Source organism: Sceloporus occidentalis, unplaced genomic scaffold (genome assembly GCF_023333645.1).
Source record: "Sceloporus occidentalis isolate IW3139 unplaced genomic scaffold, rSceOcc1.0.p SCAF_4, whole genome shotgun sequence".
In the NCBI taxonomy this organism is placed as follows: Eukaryota; Metazoa; Chordata; class Lepidosauria; order Squamata; family Phrynosomatidae; genus Sceloporus; species Sceloporus occidentalis.
In genome coordinates, this window is record NW_028316984.1 from 135,844,477 (window position 1) to 135,868,751 (window position 24,275).

At 43.4% G+C, this 24,275-nt stretch overlaps 1 protein-coding gene across 1 annotated transcript in view; it reads right to left on the minus strand.

Moving 5' to 3' along the window:
• C1QTNF4 (C1q and TNF related 4) overlaps positions 1–21,724 on the minus strand; it is a 32,876-nt gene extending 11,152 nt beyond the window's left edge. The window contains exon 1 of the mRNA XM_089521671.1: positions 21,522–21,724. The gene's annotated coding sequence lies outside the window, so the exon portion shown is untranslated. The remainder of the gene's footprint in view (positions 1–21,521) is intronic.
• Positions 21,725–24,275: the final 2,551 nt, after the last annotated feature.

Genomic DNA, 24,275 nt, shown 5'->3' on the forward strand with positions numbered 1-24,275 from the left:
CCACATGGGTGGCTGAGATAGTGAAACATTTGCTTTCTGATGGTTCATTGTACACAAACTTGGTTTCATGCCCAAAAGTATTTAAAATGTTGTGTATAAAATTACCTTCAGACTATATGTATAAATGTATATAGAGCATAAATAAACTTCATGTTCAGGCTTAGTCCCCACCTCCAAGATATCTCCTTATGTATATGCAAATATTCCAAAATCCAAACAAATCTAAAAGTCAAAATGCTTCTAGTTCCAAGCATTTCAGATAAGGGAGACTCAACCTGGACAAATTTAGGATCTTATCCCATGACTTGATAAATCGATTTACCTCTACCTGGCTTAAATCTTAATTCGGGCGGCATCTTGATATTATTGCAAGGTTTTTGCTGCCTAATTTGCTGCCCAAATACAGCCTGGGTCCATCCCCGATTCCAGGAGTGCTCCTCCCTGCTCTTTTCAGATCTGGGATTTTTCTGAGTTAAGAAAATTATCGCTGAAGCACTCCTGGATTCAGGGATGACTGTATTTGGGCAACAAATTAGAGGCTACAAACCTTGTGATAATATCAGGATGCTACCTGAATAAAGAATTAAACTGGGTAGAGGTAAATTGATTAATTAAGCCATGGGATAAGCTCCTTATTTGAATCCTGTTGATTCATTGGATCTTCTCTAGTTGACACCAGTGATTGGATTAGAGGCCCAAAAGAATATAAATGTACTGTACACTCTTCCCAACAATACACTAAAATCCTTCATTCAAAGCAGGCATCCTGTTTAAAACTATGACCTGGCCCAAGAGGGAAAAACAGACCAGATGGAAACTTAACACATTCCCCTCCCTTCACTGCTCTCAGATTTATAATTCTAATGGCAATTGGCCAAAATATAATCTATTGGCAGCTTCAGACTGAAAACAGACAAGACAGTCACTGAAGAGACATGAAGCTCCTTTCACTGTCCTTTCTTTTCTGGGCTCATTAAAATATCACTCAGTCTGAGAGCAGGATGGCTGGGGTCTCCCGTCTGACCTGTCTGTCACTTCACAGCTGGCCCAATGCCAGACATGACAGTCTATGCATTTTTAGAATGCTGTTTTGTGAGAGACGGAGGTTTTTGCAGGCAGAAAGGTCTGGTACTCTGGAAAGGATGGGGAGATGGTTAATGTGTGACAGTTTGTATGAATTTGGACACTGAAGTCCAAATGAGAAGTCAACAACATGGACATCCTTGCATTCATCAGAAGCAGAAATAAAAAAATATTTAAGGGTTCATGCCCTCCAACTGTTATGATTTGGCAGGGACAATCTCAGTTAATCATATCCCATCCCATTTTTTTCAGCTGTGTTTAAAATGTCACAGTTTCTCTCTTCTCCTTTCACTTTCCTCTTTTGTCCTCAGCATATGTCAGTTGCTGCAAACTGACTTCAAAATGTAAAAGTAACTCAGCAGAAGGAGGGGAAGAAGAAGAAGAGAAGACAAGGTGGTGAAATCTTGCCCTTCCCACTAGGCTCTGGCAAAGGTAAATTCCTGCAACCTCCCCTAGTTTTTATGTTCTTCTTCATTAATAACTCCTGTCATCTTGACCCACACTGTGATGTTGCTTGGCCACATGTATTCCATCCCCCCCCCCCCCATGAAGTGTTGGAGGATATGTGGGTCTTGCCAACTTCAGCGGGGTCCAAAGATTTACAAGTTGGAGGCACTTCTGCATGGACAAGGATGAGGCGTTTCTCAATGCCAACTACTTTGTGTGTGGTGCGTCCTTTCAGTGATACCATAGCCAATAATACTGAATAGGCAAGTCTGAGGACCCAGGTAGAAATTTCATTTTATACAGTATTTATTAATACATAATAAAGGAAGTTGTACCCAAATAGTTGCTTCCATATCAAGGCATCTCTATTGAGCTGGAGAAACTGTGGTAAGTTTACAGGCTGGAAACAATGGATTGGGTCAACTGATCCCAGGACTGAAATTCTGCCACTTTGCCAATGTCCCTGTCCTCTACACATCCCTGTACATCTACTCCAGAGGAAGTCAACTGGAACAACATGGGCAATGGCATGGGAGCTGCAGGGAAAGAAATGGGCATCTGACTTCCTTTTGTAAGCACCAGGGTATGTATATGTATTACTCACCCAATGTTACTGGACCGTAACTCCCACCAGTCCTAGCCAACATAATCTATGGTGTGGGATCATAGGAGCTGAAATTCAACAACATCCCCACACGTGCTTTACTGAATGTCTCCTGTGGACTGAAAACCTTCATAGAAGAAGACCTCTGAGTCCAACAAAATGATTGTTAAGAGATGGACTGGAGAAGTGTTTTGCTTTTCAGTATATGGCCAGAGGTATTTTTACAGCAAAATGTGTTCACTTGAGGCAAAACAGGATTAATTTACACATCACGAGCTTCAGTCTCTTTACCAAACCATTTACCGCCCTCTGTCTCAGTCTTGTGGGCCACAGTGCATTCAAATATTATGACCACAAGATTGCCCAGAAGCCCTGGAGAGCTGCTGCATCATTGTTGCTGCTCAAACTAAGGATGACAGGAAAGGACTGAATTTGACAGCACGTACCTGGTATTGTTTGAAAGAGTACCTTATTCTTGGAGACAGATTCACCATTTCTCAGAAAGGGAGCTGGTCGATGCTATGTGAAGGAGCTTGCAGGCTCAAAGATCTTCCCAGTGAATTGTAACCCTGTGGCACCTAAGGTAACAGCTACTTGGTTACAGCTTCAGCATTAATTTTCATGCAGTAAGGACACCATGGGAAAGGTCAAACTGAGCCATTTTGCCCCAGTTCTGGACAGAGGTAGCCATTTTCGTTCATCTGAGACCCTTTGCCTCCTTTTCCTGGGCATCTCAAGGAGTGGATGGGGAGGAGAAGGCAAGAGGTGCCTTGGCCCCTCCAAGACCCTTCTCCTCCCTGATCCTTTCCCTGGGCAGCCCAAGGAGAGGATGGGGAGGAGAAGGGTCGGGGGGGGGGGGCAAGGCACCTCCTGCCTTCACTTTCCCAATCTTTCCCTGGCCTGCCCAAGGAGAGCCCTGGTGGCACAGTGGTTAAATGCCTGTACTGCAGCCACTCACTCAAAAACATAAGGCTGCGAGTTCAGTACTAGTGAAAGGGCTCAAGCTTGACTCAGGCTTGCATCCTTCCGAGGTTGCTAAAATGAGTACCCAGATTGTTGGGAGCAATTAGCTTACATTTGTAAACCACTTAGACTCTGTTAGTTCAGTATGAAGCGGTATATAAATGAAGCTGTTTGTTTTTTGTTTTGAGATCGGGCAGGGAAAGGGAGGAGGAATTAGTGGCCTTGACCTTGTGAATAATCAAGGCCGCAAATATGGAGGGCAGACTGTGGCAAGGGAAGGCAAAGAAAGTCATAGTTGCTGGCAGGGGAAAGCTGCCAGCTCCAAGCAGTCTAGTTCTCAAAATCCTGCTTCCTGGTGTATGTCTTTATCTGTTTGTCTATCTCCAGGGCCTGGGTGCTCTGGGAGAACTGGCATGGACAATTACTTGTTCCATGGCTAAGGCAATTGTCCAAGCCAGCCTTTCAAAAGCATCCGAGGTCTGAGGACATCTGCCACCCACCCCAAGGCAAAACTGGCTCCTTCAGTGGGCACTCTTCCTGTCCTAATGATCAGTTTGTTCGCCTTCTCTTCCAGCCAAGAAAAAGTGCAGCTGCTTGTGTCATGGGTTGTTACATTGGTGAAGAACACAAACTGGATTCTGGTCTGACATATTTTTCTCTCATTAAAAGTCTTTGCTCATTTGTAGTTTATTAATAAACTACATGGTTTGGGTGTTACACTGATGATCTAGTTCAGTGGTTCCCAACCTGTAGGTCGGGACCTCTTTGGGGGTCAAATGACCTTTTCATGGGGATTGCCTAAGACCATTAGAAAACACCTATTTAATTACAGTTATGAAGTAGCAATGAAAATAATTTCATGGGTTTGGGTCATCACAACATGAGGAACTGTATTAAAGGGTCATGGCATTAGGAAGGTTGGGAACCACTGATCTAGTTGTTTCTTTGCATGGAACATCCAAGAAAAACAGAGTCAGTGTAGGGAAATTTTGAATTTCTATAACTCTCTCCTAGGTTAAGGTGTGTCCCATTCACCACAGTGGGTACAACATGCTCTCATATGCTGGATGCAGCAATACTGTAGTCAGTGCATATGAACATAGGACTTTGGGGCAGGAAGATAAATTGGATGATGGTTTCTCTGTAAACTTTATTTATTAATGAATTTAGCTTTATCTGCTTTCTGTTATTAACAGATGGCTATTTTTATGTGGCTGCAGCAATGAAAGAGTTCCTGCCTGTGACTCATCATACTGCTATGAAATTAATGTCCTGGATGCCAAGGGTCAAAACATCAACAGCTCACATCTTGAGTCACTAGTTTCAGCCAATCTCTGAATTTAAGCATTTCACCATCTTCCTAGCTTAGGGAAAAGAAAATATCAATAGCCTCATGCTGGCTTGAGAAGATTTTTCTGACATCCAGGAAAATCAATACAGTAGATGAAGGAGTTTATGCTTGCACTGATGTTCAAGGTGTTAACGCTGCAAGGAGTGTCCAAGGAATTCAGCAGCTATAGGAAAGTGAACCTTCCCCTAATTACTGGATCTTTCTAGAAGACACACCATCATTCTAAATTGGTTATCTGCATAGTCCAGATGCTCTGCAAACACAAGACCCTCAAATACATGGCTAATGGATTAGCACTGGGTATGAAATAAGAGAAATAGCATGGCACTGTGTGGCTGAACAGATCGGCATAAGTGCTTCCCAGTATCTTGTGAGCTGTGTTAGAAAATCATGCTACTTTCTAGTTGACTGCACTGTAACACATCACTTTCACCCTAATGTCTAAGGACAGCTGCAAGTGTCTCAATTATATGAATCATCAAAAGCTTGTGCAATGAGCAGCCTGCCTTGTGGTTAGCTCACCTCCCCAGCCCCCAACTGCTCTTTGGTTTGCTCAGAGGCTGCGTGCTGCCTGTCTCATTCACTGGAAGGAGATAACTTGTTTCAGATGATGGCACAACTTATAATTTGTGTATGCTGCCTCAAGGGAAAAATGTATCCTAAAATGCTGAATCTGTTTCAAGCCAAGGATTTGTTCACAGCAGCATATTTTCTTGACTTGTTTATTGAACTCTTAGAATATTTAATAGCAGAAAGATACTTAATTAAGAATATTTAATAGAATCCTCTGTTCTCCAGTGAATACTATGGGAGTATAAAGCTCCACTAATGTTCCCTTAGCATGTGGATTCTGATCAAATGCCAGTGATGGGGTATTCTTTTTGACACCAGATAGAATTTTCCTGAGCTAAAGATAATATAGCAATAAGTACTGTTTTAGGGGGCACATGGATGGTTTCTTACAGGGTTGGGGAATGTATGACCCATCATTGGATTTTAGGGCTCCAGTGTCTGCCAGCTCTAGCATGCAAAGTCAGTGGTAAGAGATGATGAGAGCTGAAGTTCAGTAACACTTGGAGGACCACATGTTCCTCAGCCCTGATTTGCAGTGTTTCGTGTCCACCAACATTACACATACAAAAACCAGGACACATGGTTAAACAACATCAAAGTGTGGTCAAGATGGCAAATGTTATTGGTGAGGAAGAACAGATAAGCTATGAGAGGTTGCAGCATTTTGCTTTTGCCTGATCCTACTGGAAATGGCAAGATTTCTCTCTCTCTCCTGCTGAATTAATTGAGCTCAAACCACTTCTGGACTTTGAACTCACTTTGTATTTTGCACCAATGGCAGAACACCAAGGACAAAAGAAGAAAGTAGGAAGAAGAGAAAGAAACTGGGACATTTTAAAAGCAGTTGGAAAAGCGAGATGACAGATGATTTATTGAGACTGTACCAATTGGGACAGTCTGAGGGTATGGTGTTTCCCCATGACTGATTCCAGCACAGCAGTCCTGCCATTGGTGCAAAATACAAATCCACTGCATTACAAGCAACAAAGAGTCTTATAGGACATTGAAGATTAACATCCGTATTATGGCATAAGCCTTTGCAGACCACAGTCCACTTCATCACACACAAGGAATGAGTGGAAACAAAGGGCCTGCAGCATTATTATAATAGTAAATAATTGGTCTTTCTTCTCCATCACTATACTATTTTCTGCAGAGAATATTAGAAAAGCAAATTCCATACAAATTGTGCATTCAAACAATGCATAAATCACATGGGATTTCAATATGCCACAGTTCAATGAGCAAATCCTCAGTGAGAAATCTTAAGTACTGGTGTCTAATAACTCAAATACAGTTTGCCTCATGCATTCAGGACAAATTCTTTCCAGCAGTTGCTCTGTGGCCTCCTAGTCCCAGAGAGACTCTGTTCATATTAGAGATTTTCTCCAGTGCTTGGTTAGTGGAAGAAGTACACCTTTGTTCCTTCTGATATCTGGTGATCTTTAACTTTTCCCAGAGCTTTCTTTTTAGCTAATTGCAAAGGTGCTAATACATTTGGGGGGAGGATCTCCCTTGTGTGTATTTGAAAACCAAACAAAACTGGTTTTGCACTCAGATAGCTTTGTCTTTGTCAAAATCCTGTAGGATTCTAAAGCACAACAGTCAGAAGGCAAGCACTATGCTTCCTGTGTCTTCACCTGATTCTTCAGCTGGATCTAAACAATTTTCATCTCATAAGGAAATTGTCAAGTGGCAGGCTTCACATGTTAGGTGTGAAGGCCAGTTCTATGTCTGACTTGGAATAAAAATATAGTGCTGGGTCCAAACTTTGTCTTCCATGTACAAAAGAGTTCTTTCACCTACAGAAGGTGATCAACTCCATAGTGTGTTGTTGTTGTTGGGGCTGTCAGATCAGTAGAAAATGTGGATGATTTTTGCCAATTCTCCCTTCCCACATTGTCCTAGGCATTCTCCTCCCTTTGTTGTTGTGTACCTTCAATTTTTTTCTGACTTATGGCAACATTATGCCAAACTTATCATGCGGTTTTCTTAGCAAGATTTGGGCAGCGGCTGTTTGTCTTTCCTTTCCTCTCATCTGAGGCTGAGAGCATGTGACTTGCCCAAGGTCACCCAGTGTGTTTCAATGGCTGAACAGGGATTTGAATCCTGGTCTCCAGAATTGTACTCCAACATTCAAACCACTATATCACACTGGCTCTCCATTCTCTTTACATATACTTGTTCTGTAAAGGACCAACATTTAGAGGTGGCAAGGGGCTAGAGAAGAAGGGAAGAATCAACTATAGTTTCCTCCTGCTATTCTACTGAAACAAACTTCAGAATGCAGTTCCTCTCCAGTTGGAGAGTGACAATTCAAGCAGGTCACAGGCTGGAACTTGGCTTCTATGATAGCACACGAAGAAAACAGCATCAGTCAGCAGTGATAGTTTCTCACCCTTGGCATGGTGAAGCTGGGCATCTATGTGTTCATTGACAACAGGCTGTGGGGTTGTTGTTGCCTTTTCCATAGGGCATCCGGTAGGTATAATCTTGCATATGACTTTTCCTGATATGATGTTCTGTCATGATAATATGATGGAACAATGATATGATATGATGGCATGCTGACATAACGTTATAAGGCTGTGATAACCTAGTGAATTATTGGGAGGATGGACATGGAGAATATCGAAGGGCATTGTATATTAATTCAGTGGGCACTCTGGGTCAGGGAACAAATGGGTGGGGTAAATGGGAACAGGGTGAAAGTTTATGGGTTTATGACTCTGCTTTTCCTGCGAAAGGATCTGGTTCTACAGGAGGGGTATTTCCCTCCCTTCCCTAAGGGCGATTGAATGATAAACATGGGAGGGGGGAAAGAGGGACTTGAAAGGTTGCTTTGATCGAGATCAAAGGCTGGGGACCTCAGCCAGGCCCAGGGTGTGTGTGGATGATGTGAATTTTTACACTATGACTTTTGGAATGGACCTTTAGTTCTGACAAGAACCTTGGATGTCTCAGTATCTGAAACAAAACTCTTATGTTTTCTACCACACTAAGATGTTTTCTTGTTTACTGGGATCTGAGTTTGCTGGACCTGATGTAATAAATGCAGCATGTGACCAAGCATCAGGTGTCAGTTTTATTGTGAGGGCATATGGGCTGTTGCATATTCAGAAGGGATGTTTCTCTCTTTTTAAAATAATTGTTTTTATTACTTATACCAATATACAAAGCTTACTGAAATCATATCAAATTTCTCATTATATATAAAAAATTCTTAATTTATAAGTCATTTCATATTATATTATGTAAGTATGAGAAAAACAAAAAGTACCGTATATGCTCCTGTATAAGTCGACTTCATGTATAAGTTGAGGGCAGGATTTTGATATGACCCATGGATAAGTCGAGGGTCAAACACTGGGGCATGTTACAAAGGATCTAAAGGGGGAAACAAAGCACCACTTTCCTCCCTACATCTCCCTCTCTGGACCTCTCCCAAGGGTCTTGGCATGGAAAATGGGGAAACAAACCTTGGCACGCACACACACACAACTCCCTCTTCCTTTACCACCAGGATTTCCAAGGCTCATGGCTTACATGCAAAATGGGGTACAGACCTTGCTCTCTCTCTCTTCCCTTCAACCCCAGGATTTCCAAAGCTCATAGTTTGTAAAACGGGTACAAGCTTTGGCATACTCTCTTTCTCTCTGTCTCCCTTGTCTCAGCAGCTCTTTGTTAGCTCTGGCTATGAAGGAAGGCTGAGGGATAAGGCACACAGAGAGTGAGAGAGTGTGCAGGGACTCAAATGGGGAGCTGTTTAAAGATCCCTGGCTACAAAGGAAGAGCGGGCACTTCTTTTACGAACTTTATAAACAGTATTACTTTATTACCTTGTAAATAAGTCGACCCATGATTTTAGAGTCCATTTTGGGGTGTAAATTTCTTGACATATAGTTGAGTACACACGATACATTTTCTAATCATAATTCCAATGTTCTCCTGACATTAAATCCCATATGTATATATGTGTATATTTATGTATTTATACTCTTAAACTCCATAAAGCGAATGAAAAAAATAGATTTTCGCAGTGCTCATATCATAATCCAACCTCACATTCTTATTTTTATTTCTATCCATTATCCTAACTTTTTCTCAGAATACTTGCTTTATTTCTGCCATCTTTTATTGTAAAATTCTATTATGAGTAGGGTTGCCATAAGCCAGGACCTCCAAACTGGGACAAATGTAGGACAAATGTAGGGCAACATTTTCAAATGTAGGACATGTTTTTAAAAAATGGAGGACACATGAAAAAATTGATACTTTTTTAAAATGTTAATATAAATGCATGTTTTTTAGGCATGCTCAAAATGGAGGACATTTTGGCATTATTCCTAGACAGAAGGCTGAAATGTACTTCTCTTTCTGGCCAAACACCCCCCTCCCCCAAATTCTACAAGAACATTTCCCACTCCCAAGCAGGCATAGCATTTGCAAGATCACAGGCAGTCCTTTGTGCCATTGAAAACTACATTTCCCACTCCCAAGCAGGCATAGCATTTGCAAGATCACAGGCAGTCCCTTGTGCCATTGAAAACTACATTTCCCACTTCCAAGCAGGCATAGCATTTGCAAGATCACAGGCAGTCCCTTGTGCCATTGAAAACTACATTTCCCACTCCCAAGCAGGCATAGCATTTGCAAGATCACAGGCAGTCCCTTGTGCCACTGAAAACTACATTTCCCACTCCCAAGCCTTCTTAGGAATTCCCCCCTTCCTCCTTTTCCTTGCCCCCTCCAACCCCCCCAAACCCCTCGCCCCCTCTTTTTCCCAGGTATGTCTCAACTTAGGAGGGATTTATGGGACAGATCCAAAGCCTTTTTTCTTTTCTAATGGGGGCAAAGCCTTGAGAAGCCCTGGACCCCTGAGAAGAAGAGGAGGGGGGCTTAGAGAGAGGAAGAAAGAGAAAAAGAAGATGAGGAGGGGGAAGAAAGAAAGAAAAAGGAGAGGAGGAAGAGGAGGGGAAGAGGAGGAGAAGAAAAAAAACGGAGTAACAAGAAGAAGAGAAGGAGGGGAAAGAGAAAGGGGGAAGCAGCTTGCCTGAATGCAAATTCCTCCCTGCTTGGATGTTGCCCAAATAAGGAAGCAGAGGGCTGGCCAATAGAGGCAGGGCAGTGCAGCAGACCCCGCTCCTGCTGGTTTCAGTCCTCCTGCTGCTGCTCCAGGCATGCTTCACAGGCAGCACTCTATAGAAGGCAGGCAGCAGCCCTGGGAGCTCAGAGTTGGGCAGCCACCCGGGGGCGGGACGGGACCGGGCACGCCCCCCAGGGGGCGGGAAAGTCCCACCCACCACCGTGAAATGGCAACCCTAATTATGAGAAGCCATTCTTTCTTCCTCTATTTTTTCTGTGTCTTTTTTATTCAACCGTGCTGTTAATTTGTCAATTTCTTTCATTTCAAATAATTTTAAGAGCCAGTCCTCTATCATTGGCAAATCTTCCCCCCCCCATACTTGTGCTACCATTATTCTAGCAGCTGAGACCATATAAACAAAATTTTCCACCATTTTCTTTCTATTTGAGGGGGTATCTTGTTTATCATATTTAATAAGTAAATTTCAGATCTTAGCAAATCTGATTTTATGTCCTGTATCATAATATGTACTGCTTTTTTCTGAAAGGTTTTTAACTTTGGACATCTCCACCATATCTGGTACTATGGTCCCACATTCTGCTTACACTTCCAATATTTATTTGAGTCAGTATTATATACTTTAGCCATTTTGGATGGAGTTAAATACCATCTCTGTTCTATTTTCCAATACCTTTCTTTCAAATCTTGTGATTTAGTAATTTTTTTCTGATTTTTCTCTTGCCAATTTCCAACTGTTCATAACAATTACTCTCCCTATATCTGTGGCCCATTTTATCATAGCATCTGTAACTGGATCCTTTTCTTGTTCTCTATTCAACAACTCTTTGTATAATCTTGCCTTCTTCTTCCCTTCTGTGCCTAATAAAATATCATGATATTCATCTACGTCTTATATGTATAGACCCTAAACTACATTGGTTTTTATATACACAATTAAAAGAGAGATTTGAGATGGATGATAAATTAGAGGGCTTCGAAGGGGATGTTTCTCGCTTGGACCAGGCTTCCAAAGCCAGTCATACAGGTATAAAAGGAGGGGGGGGGGGGCTCCCCAAGGATAAAAAGCTTTGAGTTCTGCTGCCTTAGTGAGTATATGCATGAACACAAAAACACAAAGAATGAGGAACGCAGATAACGGTGCCTCACAGGGTACCCCCAACATATTGAAAAAGGATAGATCTGGCACCAAAATGGAAATCATAATAAAAGTGGAGTCTGGTGAAAGAAAGAAAAATAATCTCTGTGTCCATTTTGCAAGAAGCTTTCAAGTGGTTTCTAGAAGATTCACAATGTTTTTGTTTACTTATGTAAGGCTTACCTGACCTAGTTGTTTTGTTTCACATATGCATATTGTTCTGAATGAAAATTTTGCTGACATGCATTAAAGCGCTCTTCTATTTTGTGGTGTAAAAACCTACACCTGTTCTTTCCCCTTACTTCTGTCTCTGGTAATAAATTTTATGTTAAATAAGTAATGCTAAGAAACACATCTATTTCATAGCCTGATGTACAGTATAACTGTACACCAATATTGATCTCAGTACTCTGAGTGTCAGTAATACTTGGGTAACCAGAAAGCACATACAACAAAAACCTATCAGCAAACTCTGAGGAAGACTAAAGTTTGGAGAAGTACAAAAGTCCCTCAGGAGGAGAGCAGGCACATATTAACAGAAACATTTTATAACATGAGAAATTTGTTGTAAAAATATGGGATGCTTTCAAATGGGTCATTCTGAAGTATAATGATCTAAATCAATTTAAAAACACTCTCAGTCCTCTTCTCTTTCTGTAATAGTTTTGTTTCATTATGCTTTTAGCTAGACTTTCAGTTTTCTATCTATTTAAAAATAAACTTCCTTTTTTTCCAAATTATTTTTTTCCTTGCAATACCCCAGATAAAATCAAATTGTAAATAAATCTTCTTCATTATACAGCGGGCCCTTCATATCCACTGGGGTTTGGTTCCAGGACCCCCTGTGGATACCAAACTCCGTGGTTGTTCAAGTCCGATTAAATACAACGGCTCAGTAAAATGGTGTTGATTCTATAAAACGCAAATTCAGGGTTTTCTTTTTGGAACTTACATAGTATTTGCATATTTGCAAGCCATGGATGCTTGAATCCATGGATAAAGAATCCATGGATATGGAGTGCCAACTGTATTAAATTCAACATTCCCTCCATTAAACCATGTTCATTTTTATTGATTCACATTTCTTCCAATAGTCCAGTGAGTCTCCCCTTTTAATATTTAGTCTTTAAGTTTTGTCCAAAGGATCTCAATGTCTTATCCGCAATGATCAGAGTTTGGAAATATCTGGATGACAAATCTCAGCATCCTCCTGCTAGCATAGCCACCAATTTCATTAAGTATGGGTAATTTCATCTTCTTTTCTGTTACAAAATATGGCAAGCATGCCTTACTAAGCAAGGACTAATATGCACAGCAGAGAGAACCTTTGCCGATATCATCACTAAGAATTCTTCTTGACAGAGAGTTTGCATATAATTTTTGGGTTTTATTCATGAGCAAGACGAGTTTTCATCCTCAGGGTTCTTCTACCATAAAAAATAAGAAAGTGAAAGATCTTTACAAGTACAACTATCGAGTTCAATCTACTTATCATTGAGCTTACTTGTGCTCTAGCTCTGAGTCCTGCCAAACTCAATATCCTTTTAATTGCACATTAAAAAAATAGTCCAAAGGTTATTATCTGGAATCCAGTGGGGGCTGGTGGCTTTCATTTCAGTGGGGTAACAAATCAGCTCTAAATTTTACTGTGAACTTTAAAGGGTTACCCAAGGCTTTGATCCTGTTTTGGGCATAGGCTTCAGCAGCTTGGATAGTTCTTTTAAAGTCTGGATGAAACCCCACAGGACATTCCTGGTGAATCCCAGAAGGAAGGCAGAGTATAAATAAATAAATAGTAAACCACCAGCCATTAGTGCTGTAATATTTAGTGCTTTATTTTATGAGAAACCCATAAAATTTCCATTCTAAAAAGGATAATTAAGTCTAAATCACAATGATGATATTATTGCTTTACAAGAGGCCTCAAATTGTTGACAAAATGTTTATGCTGAAACCATGATTTCCCAGAACTGATAAGCACTGCAGCAAATATCAGTTGATCAGAAGTCCATTGGTTTTTAAAGACTTGCATGCAGAATTGATAAAACACATTGTACAGTAAATGGCAATCATCAAGTTTGTCATGTTGGAGAAGAAGCCACGTTCCATGTTTAAATGAATGTTATAACACTATGTTGGAAACAACTTGCAGCTAGATTCTTCTCCTTCAGACACATTCCTTCAGCTGCCCTCTTGGAAATACACAAAATAAAAACTAATTGCATACCAGATGAAAATACTTTGTCCTGGCAACTTACATGCAATCCTCACTCCCTGCTGGTTAATACTTTTGGCAGCTCCCTAAAATCTACAATGAATGCCATCAACCTTACATAACTTTTGCTTATAACTCTCCATATCTACTTTTGAAGCAAGAGAAAATCAAGATATATAACTTCATATAACTCATTATTCAACCTTTCTGCTGTTGAGTGTGCTTTATTACTATATTTACTTCAGTTAACAAATACATGAAATAAGCAAATCACTATCATTTCTCTATCAAAGACAGTAAATCCATATCTGAGGAACTGATCTCCAGAAGATACTGAATAAATTTATGTCACAGGTAGGGTTGCCATCCCCAAGGACCTCCAAACCGGGAAAAATGTAGGACAATGTTTTAAAATGTAGGATCTTTTTTTAAAATTTCCTGGCCAGGAAATTAAAAAAAAAGGTCCTACATTTTAAAACATTGTCCAAGGCCTTGCTGGGGCCTGGGAGACAGTGTTTCCCAAGCCCCAACGAGGCCTTGGAGGACTCCGTGATCGCGGAGCCGCTTCCAGGGCCTCGCCGGGGCCTGGGAGACAGTGTCTCCTAAGCCCCGGCGAGGCCTTCCAGGGCTCCGTGATTGCGGAGCCCGCTTCCAAGGCTTCGCCGGGGCCTGGGAGACAGTGTCTCCCAAGCCCCGGCAAGGCCTTCCAGGGCTCCGTGATCGCGGAGCCCGCTTCCAAGGCTTCGCCGGGGCCTGGGAGACAGTGTCTCCCAAGCCCCAGGCGAAGCCTTCCAGGGCCTCGCTGGGGGGGGGGAATCCAGGGGGCGGGGCCAAACCAGGGCGGGACCGTGCGGACCCACCCCCAGGTGGGATATGGCAAGCCTAGTCACAGGGGAATTTCAGACTAGGGTCATAGAGGTCCAATTCCAAAGTCATATCTGAAAAATTCACTGGCCATCTTCCTAATGCTATCAAATAGGTTTTGGCCAGCTGATTTCCCAGAGATCACTGGGATCACAACAGGCTCACATTCAAGTAAAAGATACATTATAGGTAAAAGTATATAATATGTGGGATGAGAATCTCATAATGCAAAAATGAATGGGTTCATTGAAAGATAAAGCCTTGCTTGCTTTATATTGGTTCTGCCGTTCTAACACTTATGTCCTTTTGATTAGGTAGATAAAAGACAAGCAAAGGTAGATAAAAGAAGCCACACACCTATTTATCATGGAACACTGATATTTATCTCTTTCACACTGTACAATTGTAGCATTTGGACATTACTTTAACTGGCATTGGCTGTTACAGAATCCTGGGTCTGGAGTTTGATGAAGTACTAGAATTTTAAATACTCTTCCCTACAGTGCAAATCCCAGGATCCCATAATATGGAACCATGGCAATTACAGTGAGATCAAGGTGCTACATTGTCTAGTGTGAAGTAGATGCCTCCTAAAATGGCTGCAAGTCCCTGCAAACCTTTTTTTCCTTACAGTCATCACCAGTCTCTTGTATCCTTCCCGCCATGAGACCCCATTTCAGGATAGCTGAGGTAGATATTATAGCATCTGACAAATATGTGAGACTGATGGAGCTTTACCACCCTGAAGGTGGAATAAATCTGCTCTCCCTGTGCCACTTTCCCCAATCAGTTACAGCCTCTTGATGAATCTCTTGCTGCTTAGATTTGTGATCATCTCTTGTTCCTGGCTGGGTTATTCCTACTGGAAGCCACACTCCTTTAATCAAACACAGCAAGAATTCTCTCTTTTGTTGTCAAGTCTTATTAGAGCCCTTATTAGAAAGGGCAGGTTGGAGACAATAAAGGGCTATGGAAGTATCCAAACTAACAGTAGAAATAATACACACAAAGGAGTATGTAGAATAATTGGCAAAGTACTGTACATGTGGCTGAATGTAAATTGCTCTGGAATCAAAGCATTTTTAAATGGTAATGGAAAAAGGCTAACTAGCATAACATGGCACTTTTTTGGGTTCTAGAGTTGCAACCCTAGCAAATGTATGTCCACAATTTCCAGTCTTGTGCTGTTGTTGTTGTTGTTGTTGTTGTTGTGGTTGTCTTCAAGTCATTTCCAACTTATGGTGACCCTATCACAGGGTTTTCTAGGGTGGAGAGTGTTTGACTCACCCAAAAGTCACCGAATGCTTTCCATGGCTGAGGGAGAATTGAACCCTGATCTCCAGAGTCATAGTCCAATGTTCAAACCACTACACTGGCTCTCTCAATTGCTATTTCTTACACTTAAATGTATGGCCAGTGAAGCGCCTGCTCTGGCAGTTGTTTGCTACTGCCCTCAGTGTGGTAGGTTGATTTACAAAAGGCTGCTCGAACCATGCTTCCAAAAATAACAATGGAGCAGTACAGGAATTAAAAGAGTGGAACTCCTTTAGATCTTTTGCAAAGCATCACCAGAGGGTTTCAAGTAAAATCTGAGTAGGCAGAACTCTGTTATGGGTTTCTTCACTGTGGAGTTGCCATGTTTATCATGTGATCATAAAGATAAGGTTGTTGAAAGGTTTCTAATTCAAATGAATTTGCTGTACACTAGGAAATTTAGCCGGCATTGTCCAGGTTGAGGCTAATGAATTATAATTTGAATGGGAAAAAAGGCTTGACAACTAGAACTTGTTTCATATCAAGTTCCATGAAAAATGGGCCAAACAAGCAGTCCCCCTACCACCAGCCAAACTTCTGAATAATTTGAGATTTACATGAAAATGTCAAGTATCTCTCCCTGAAGTAGTTGACACATCAGTTCCAAAACCTTACTGCACCCTTTGTTTTTATTGTAATATATATTATATCAAGTTTAATGACTGTAATCAAGCACCTGGATTTGGACAGCATAACCAAGAGACAATTTTATGTAAAGATATAAGTGCAGTGTAACAGTTTACAGTGCTGGACTGGGAATTGAGGGAGTCAGGATCAAGCCACCAGTAACATATAAAACTCACTGGGTAGCCTTGGACCAGTCACTTTCTCTCAGGCTGATCTACCTTGTAGAATTGGATAAAGTGGGGAAAACAAGAGTCATGTACACTGCCTTGAAATCATTCAAGGAAAAGTGAGATATACATATAAATCACTGTCACAGAGTACAGTCAGATCTCATCCTCTTCTGATGGGAGAAGTGATCTCTGAAATGTCTAGAAAAAATTAGAAAGTGAGGGTGATAGAAACAGATGTCAGAATAGGCATCAGTCAAGTGTGTGCCTACCCAGGCATTATATGACACCCTGTCATGTAAAAACACAATTACCATGGAGTTAGCATGCCGGCAGCTGAATTGGTGGCAATGGTCTGACTCACCATAGGTAGAATGATGTAGAACAAGTCCTCTGTGAGATGCATACCATGAGGAAGTGGCCACTACACAAATGTTTTGCTCCATGTTATTTATTGGAAACTGCAGGGAAAGCGATTCCACCTCAACATTAGGAGGAACTTCCTGACAGTAAGGGCTGTTCGACAGTGGAACAAACTCCCTCCGAGTGTGGTGGAGTCTCCTTCCTTAGAGGTCTTTAAACAGAGGCTGGATCTGGATGGCCATCTGTCGGGGATGCTTTGGTTTACATTTCCTGCATGGCAGGGGGTTGGACTGGATGGCCCTTGCAGTCTCTTCCAACTCTACGATTCTATGATTCTCTTCCACACTGCATAAATAAAGCAGTTTGACACCACTTTAGCCATCACTGCTCCATCATATGGAATCCTGGGATTTTTTAGTTTGCTGAGATATTCAGTTTGGACTGTCAGAGAGCTCTGGTGTTTCACCAGACTACAAGTCCCAGGATTCTGCGGTATAGAGTCATGGCAATTAAAAAGCAGTGTCAACTTGCTTTATTTCTGCAGTGTGGATATACCCTAGGCTTCATTTCTAAGAACTAAACTATACAAAGGATCCACAGATCAAATCAAGATCTACCTATGGCTTGACAACTAGTACACAGATATATGTTACATGGATGGGCATGTTGGACAACTCCATAAAGGATTTCCTGATGAGAGTTGCAGTTTAGCAGCATTTGGAGGATAACAAGTTCTCTACTTCTAAGGAAGGGAAGACTTCCAGCACACAGCAAGACCAAACAATCATATGAGTGACATTTGACCTGGGCCAGGGACGTAGCTAGGATTTTAGGAAGGGGGGGTCCAGACTAAGTGCCACCATTATAATGGGGCCTGGGTGCGGCGGTGCAGCAGCACACACCATTCATTTTTCTAATGGAGGGGGGGATCCGGACCCCAAGAACACCCCCCCCCCGGCTACGTCCCTGTCTGGGCCAATTTATGGTTCGTGTTAGCAGTAATTGGCCTTTTGGAATACAGTTCAGACTTGAGGATTGCATAGACCGGGTTCCAGTGCCTTGAGGAGAAGCAAAAGAACAGGATATGAAGATGGCCTTATCTTCCTAATTCCCACTTACTCAGGAGCAGTCACTGCTATCAGCAGGGGAGCTGTTCCCCTGTCTCTTGCAAAGTGATCTTGGGTGCAACAGGCAGAAGGAGGAACCATGTTGCAATTCTCCCTTATGTCACACTAGATTGCTTGCATGAGAGGGTAGGAGGGAACATCAGCCAGCTGCTTCCCAGGGGCACAGAATCCTGTTCATCACAGTGGCTGCTGACCGGTAAATGGGGATTGACTTGCTGTTTCTGATCTATGTTAACCTATGTGACCAAGTGTGTGCTGTTCACGTATTCACTCACAGCTTCCATTGTACAAATGCAACATTTAGTTCCCTTAGAGCCCCAGCTTTCATAAGAAAATATCACTCACACCCACAGAAGTCCAGCCCATCAGTTATAGAGAAAGGATTGGTAATGTGTGGGCAGAGTCAGAAAGCAGCTCAGCTCCTTTCCTGAATGTTATCTGGGACAAGATAGAATAGAAAGTAGCAAACATCGTTACTGAAGGGAGCTGGTTTGCAATGCCACGAAAGGGCTACAAATTATTAAATATTTAATTCATCGTTATTTTATTTTTACTGCCAGGAAAGGGGAGAAGTGGTTGTGAGATTTTCTGTCCCAGATGCCAAGATAACTTAAAGACTACCCACTTTGGAGAAGCAGGCAATGGGTAGAGCAAGGCACACACCCCTCCACTTCACTTAAGCGCCACCACAATCTACTCAGCAGCAGGAGAACTACCACTACCCTGCCTCAGGCAGCACATTTTCTTAGGTTCAGTAAGCCAGCATGGTGTAGTGGCTTGAGTGTTGGCCTACAACTCCAGAGATGGGGATTAATTCCCAGCTTGGGCATGAAACCCACTGGGTGACTTTGGGCAAGTCACAGTCTCTTAGCTTTGGGGGAAGGCAATGGCAAACCTCCTCTGAACAAATCTTGCCAAGAAAACCTCATGATATCTTTGCCTTCTGGTCTACATAACTTGGAAGAGACTTGGAGGCATGCAACAAGAAGAATTTCTCTTCCTTCTCCTCACATTGTTGTCCATTACTCCTTTCCCTGGAAACAATGGCTAAATGGATTGAACATCAGTATTTTGAAAGCAGAATATTTAGCTTTACTGTATAATTACTTCAGAACACGAAATACAGATGTCAGGGTTCTGACTGGATTTATGTTTTAAATGAACAAACAATAGTGAGAGGAGGGACAATGGATGAAGAAATGTGATTGATTATTCATTTAACTATTATGTGACTAAGACTTTATGGTTATAATTTCAGACAAACAAATACTTTACCATCTACTAAGGCTAGAGGTTAAAAATATATCTCAGTTTGCTTGGAAGTCCAAAGTTACAAACTGTCTTTGAATATTAAAAAATGAGCACATTTAAGGATCACAGAAGCATTTTGAAGTGGGAAGGCTTGTGATTAGAGTTGCATTGTTATTTCTTTCTTTATGATATGAATAGGTGATTTATTCTTTAGAAATGAGCCCGTGACTCTGAAAAGATGATACAAGTGGACTTGTGTATGCCTCACACTGAGATCCCACCACGGCTGCCAAAGCTTTGAGACCAGATCCTTTTGTGTATTTTTCAAAATGAAACCCAGATTTATTTTCTGGCTACTGGCAAGTCCGTGCTTCTCTGGTACCAGGCACAGAAATAAAGACAGCTGCCATCTGGCTAAATGGGATGATCGCCTCAAAAGCAGAGCATGTTGAAAATCTTGTTACACACCAGCTCCCTGGAGGAGAGAAGCCGCAGGAAATTAGGGGAGCAGCGAGATGAATAATTGAAGCAAAGCGCGTTCAAGATGTGCACCAACAAAAGAGGCCAGAGAGCAGCCTCCCAAACAGCTGGCAGTGCAGAAACTCACAAAGAAAGTGCCCAGTGGAGAGATGCCTCAGAAGAAGCTGACCCACTTTCTGAGGAGCTTTGAGGGGAGCCAGGCAAGAAGAGGTCACAGCAAGGACTGTGGCGCCATCCTCTTGGACTTGGCCAGCAGCCTCTCCATCGCAAGCCAGGTTTTTTGCCAAACGACAAAAAAAGACTCAAAATAAAAGACAAGACACAACAGAAGCAGCAGCGGCTGGAAAAATGACACAGAATGCAAAGGAGGGATGTCACCCAGTTAAAGATTGCATGGATTTCAACAGCCCCCCCCCCCCCCTTTGAGCCTCTTTCATTGCTGGGGGAAAATATTGGTGCATTGCTTGCCTTTCTTCAGGTTTCAGTGCCACGAACAGGACAGGATTAATCCATGCCTTCCTATATAAAATTGCATGATAAACTGAGATTCTCTCCCGCCTTCTGCCCCCACCCCAGGCATCTCCACGGCTTTATCATCTGCTGGTGGGCAACATTGTGTGCCTTCTCCAATTTATTTATTTATTTTTTAAAAAGGAAAGGGGTCAGGAAAGCGTAAGGTCTGAGGGAGGGGCTGGAGAGCAGGAGACACCCCTCTCCTGGCACTGTCCAGCAGCAGCCATGGCCCTGGGACAACTTGGCTTGCCAAACAGCCACGGAAAAGGGCATAGAAAATGCCATGGAAATCCTCCCAACAAGCATCCCTGGTTTTCTTATTCTTATATGCCTTCTTCAGGTGAGTGAGCCGAGATGACCCCAAGAGCGGGCAACGCTGACGGACGGTAGATTTATGATCTAATATGAGGATGATGGTGATGATACGATGCAATACAGTCATGTTTCCCCCTCCCCTCCTTCAGACGCATCTGGAGGGCTCTGAAGCCGCAGGTTTCCTCCAGGAGCTCAGGCCAGCCTAGAACAAAGCCCCATCAAGAACCAGCCCAGCGCCCAACTGGCAAAGCCATCCTCCCCTGGCATCCCACCCACGACATTTCACACACACACACACACACACACACAGCCCTGGCAGCCTTGCCCAATGGAGCTTCCCTCCGCCTTCACCGTTGATCCCAGGAAGAGACCACTGGAAGGGGAGAAGGAGTGATGGAGAAGGAGAAGGGGAATGGAAAGAAGAAGAAGGGGAAGGATAAGGAAAAGATGAAGGGGAAAAAGAAGAGGAGAAAGAGGAGGGGAATGAGAAGAAGAGAAGGAGGAGGAGAAGAAGAAGAAGAGGAAGGGGAGGAGGAGGAGGAGGGGAAAAAGAAGGGGAAAAGCCGGGAAGAAGGGGCCTTCTTGTGGCCCTCCTCCTGACCAGGGCGACCATCACAACCACAAAGGAGGACCAGGCATCGCAGAATGGAGGACCTTCCCGGGAAAATGGAGGACCTGGCCCACGAAAAGCTCAAAAACAACACCACCCCACCCCTGGTAGAAAGAGCAACCGAGGCTCCTTAGGGATGCTCCAAATGGAGGACCTTTGGGCATGTCCTCCTGGAAGAGGAGGCTGAAATGGAGGACGCGTCCTGGAGGACCCAGCCTGGCCCCCCTTACAAAATAATAGCTGGAAAGAAAGGAAAGAAAGAGGGGAAAAACCCCACTGCTACCAAGAGAGATCCCTGCTTCTTGGGATGCTCCAAAGGGAGGCCCTTTTGGGGAGTGCCCTCCTGCTGCGGAGGAGGAGGCTGGGATGGAGGGCCAGGTCGGCTCCCCCTGGATGCTCCTCTGCTGCCTACCTGATGCTGCTGCTGCAGGAGGAGGAGGAGGAGGAGGAGGAGAGGCGTCCTGGCTGGCTCCGCTCCCGATCACAGCAGCTTGGGAAGCGACGCTGCTGCTGCTGCTGCTGCTGCTGTGTCTGTGTGTGTTGTGTTGTGCGTGGCTGGCCGAGGAGGCACCAAATCCGTGTCCGGAGGAGGAGCCGGAGCCAAAGCGGTGGCCCTGGGGCCTCCCTTCCCAGCCCCTTCCCTTGGCCCCCTCCTCCCTAAGCCCCCTCTTCTTCAGCCACACCAGGCAGGCTCCGGGGAGGAACTGCAACAGGTGCAGCAGCAGAAGCAGCCAGGGCCAGGGAGGGGGCCCTTGGAGAAGCCCAGGGCTGGAAGAGACCCCAAAGGCCATCCAGTCCAACCCCACTCCGCCATGCAGGAACTCTCACTCAAAGCACCCCCTTTGACAAATGGCCATCCAGCCTCTGCTTAAAGACCTCCAAGGAGGGAGTCTCCTCTACATTCCGAGGGAGTTTGTTCCACTGTCGAACAGCCCTTACTGTCAGGAAGTTCCTCCTAATGTTGAGGTGGAATCTCTTTTCCTGGAGCTTGCATCCATTGCTCCGGGGCCTAGTCTCTGGAGCAGCAGAAAACAAGCTTGCTCCCTCCTCAATATGACATCCCTTCAAGTATTTAAACAGGGCTCTCATATCGCCCCTTAACCTTCTCTTCTCCAGGCTAAACATACCCAGTTCCCTAAGTCTCTCCTGGCAATTGATGGTTTCTAGACCCTTCACCATTTTGGTGGCCCTCCTCCGGACAGAGTCCAGCATCATAACATCCTTTTTGAATTGTGGTGCCCAGAACAGTATTCCAGGTGAGGCCTGACCAAAGCAGAACAGAGTGGCACTATTACTTCCCTTAATCTAGACACTATTCTTCTATTGATGCAGCCTAGAACCGCCATAGAGACCCGTTAGGTGACCTTAGGCAAAAGTCACACACTCCCAGCCTCCATGATGGGGTTACCTCAGGATTGCCCTAAGTCAGAAATGACTTGAAGGTGCACAACAGCAAACAGGCCCCTCCATTTTGAGCAGAACTAGGAAGCTTGGATATATATTAGTGTTTAGAGCTTTCAGTTTGGAGATGTCCTCCATTTTTCTGGGATGTCCTCCATTTTGTGGTGCCTTGCCCTTTGTAGTGAGGACATCTGGCTATCCTGCACATAGTGGCTAAACCTGATGAGAAAAGGGGGATCACCATTCTTCCCAGGATCCTGATGGGAAGAAGCTTGGAGAAGAAGCTAGGCAAGACCAACAGACTGACAGAGACAGACAGACACCCCTTGAAAGAGCCAGTGTGGGGGAGTGGTTTGAGCCTTAGACTAGGACTCTGGAGAGCAGGGTTTGATTCCCAGCTCAGCCATGGAATCCCACTGGGTGACCATGGGCAAGTCACACTGTCTGCCCCTCAGGGGATGGCAAAGCCCCTCTGAACAAATCTTGCCAAGAAAGAACTGCCTAATAAACAATTCGGAAGCCTCTCTGAGAGCCTTTGTGGCTGAAGAGCAGAGTTTAAATACTCCAAGGAAATAAATAAATGATAGGTTTGCCTTCAGGTCACCATACGTCAGAAACAACATGAAGGCATACAACAACAACAGAAATCCAGTAGCATAGGTTCTCTTCACCAAAGAACATCCTTTTCTGACTTTCGATATAGCTGTCAGGGCAGCAAGCTTACTTCATGGAAGGAGAAATAGGAAAGATTAGGAAAATCCAGAGAGTAAACTAGCCATGCAGGATTCCAGAAGCTTTCAAAGGAAGGGAGTCTCTAGTACAGGCATATGTCTGTTAACAAAGCCTTGGACATAGCAGCTCCTTTTTTTAAAAAACCAAAAAACAAAATTTATGCTTTTTTAATTCCCCCCCAGCCCCCATCTTTTCCTTCTTATCCTTTGTCTAGCTAGATTTATTTAAAGTAGTGTTGATGTAGAACAGATCAAGACAGAACTCTCTCTGGAAGCCAAGATGACTAAATTGAGGTTGTCATACTTTGGCCACATCATGACATAAAATGAATCATTAGAAAAGACAATAAAGGTAGAAAAGGTGGAAGGTAGTAAAAAGAGAGGAAGACTCTCTTTCACTGGATGGAGAGACTCATCCAGAAAGCTCGGGGGCCTGGATTTGCAGGACCTGAACAGAGCAGTGGAGGATAGGAGGTCTTGGCGATGTCTCATCCACAGGGTCACCAGGAGTCAGGGTTGACTCAAGGACAGTTAACAACAACAAGCATTGACACTGGGAAGATAGTGAAGGAGGGCTGGAGAAACACAGACATTCAATGCTGGGCTACAGCAGCCTGTCTGCAGAAACAATACAATAAATGTTGTGCTGGGAAAGAAGGGGATTCTGCTCCAGCTGCTCCTACAGTAGCCATGTGTGCCTGCCTACAACAAGCAAGGTAAACAGAAGCTGACTCCAGAAAAGCAAAAGAGAGAAAAGGGAAAGCAGATGAGCCTGCCTCAGCACCCACCCTCAGCATGTTTAAAAGGCATACTGGTGTAGGAACCTATCCCTATTCCTTCCATTTTACTTCTGCCTCTGGTACCAAATGTTCTGTTAAAGATGCTATCCCTAGAAAGACATCTGCTTTGTTAACTTGGTATTCCTGTATTTTAGCTGAGCCATCATCAACACTTGGCCCCAGCTGTTGCCCCCATTGAGAACCAGTGTGGTACAGAGGTTTGAGTATTGGACTACTACTCTGGAGACCAGGGTT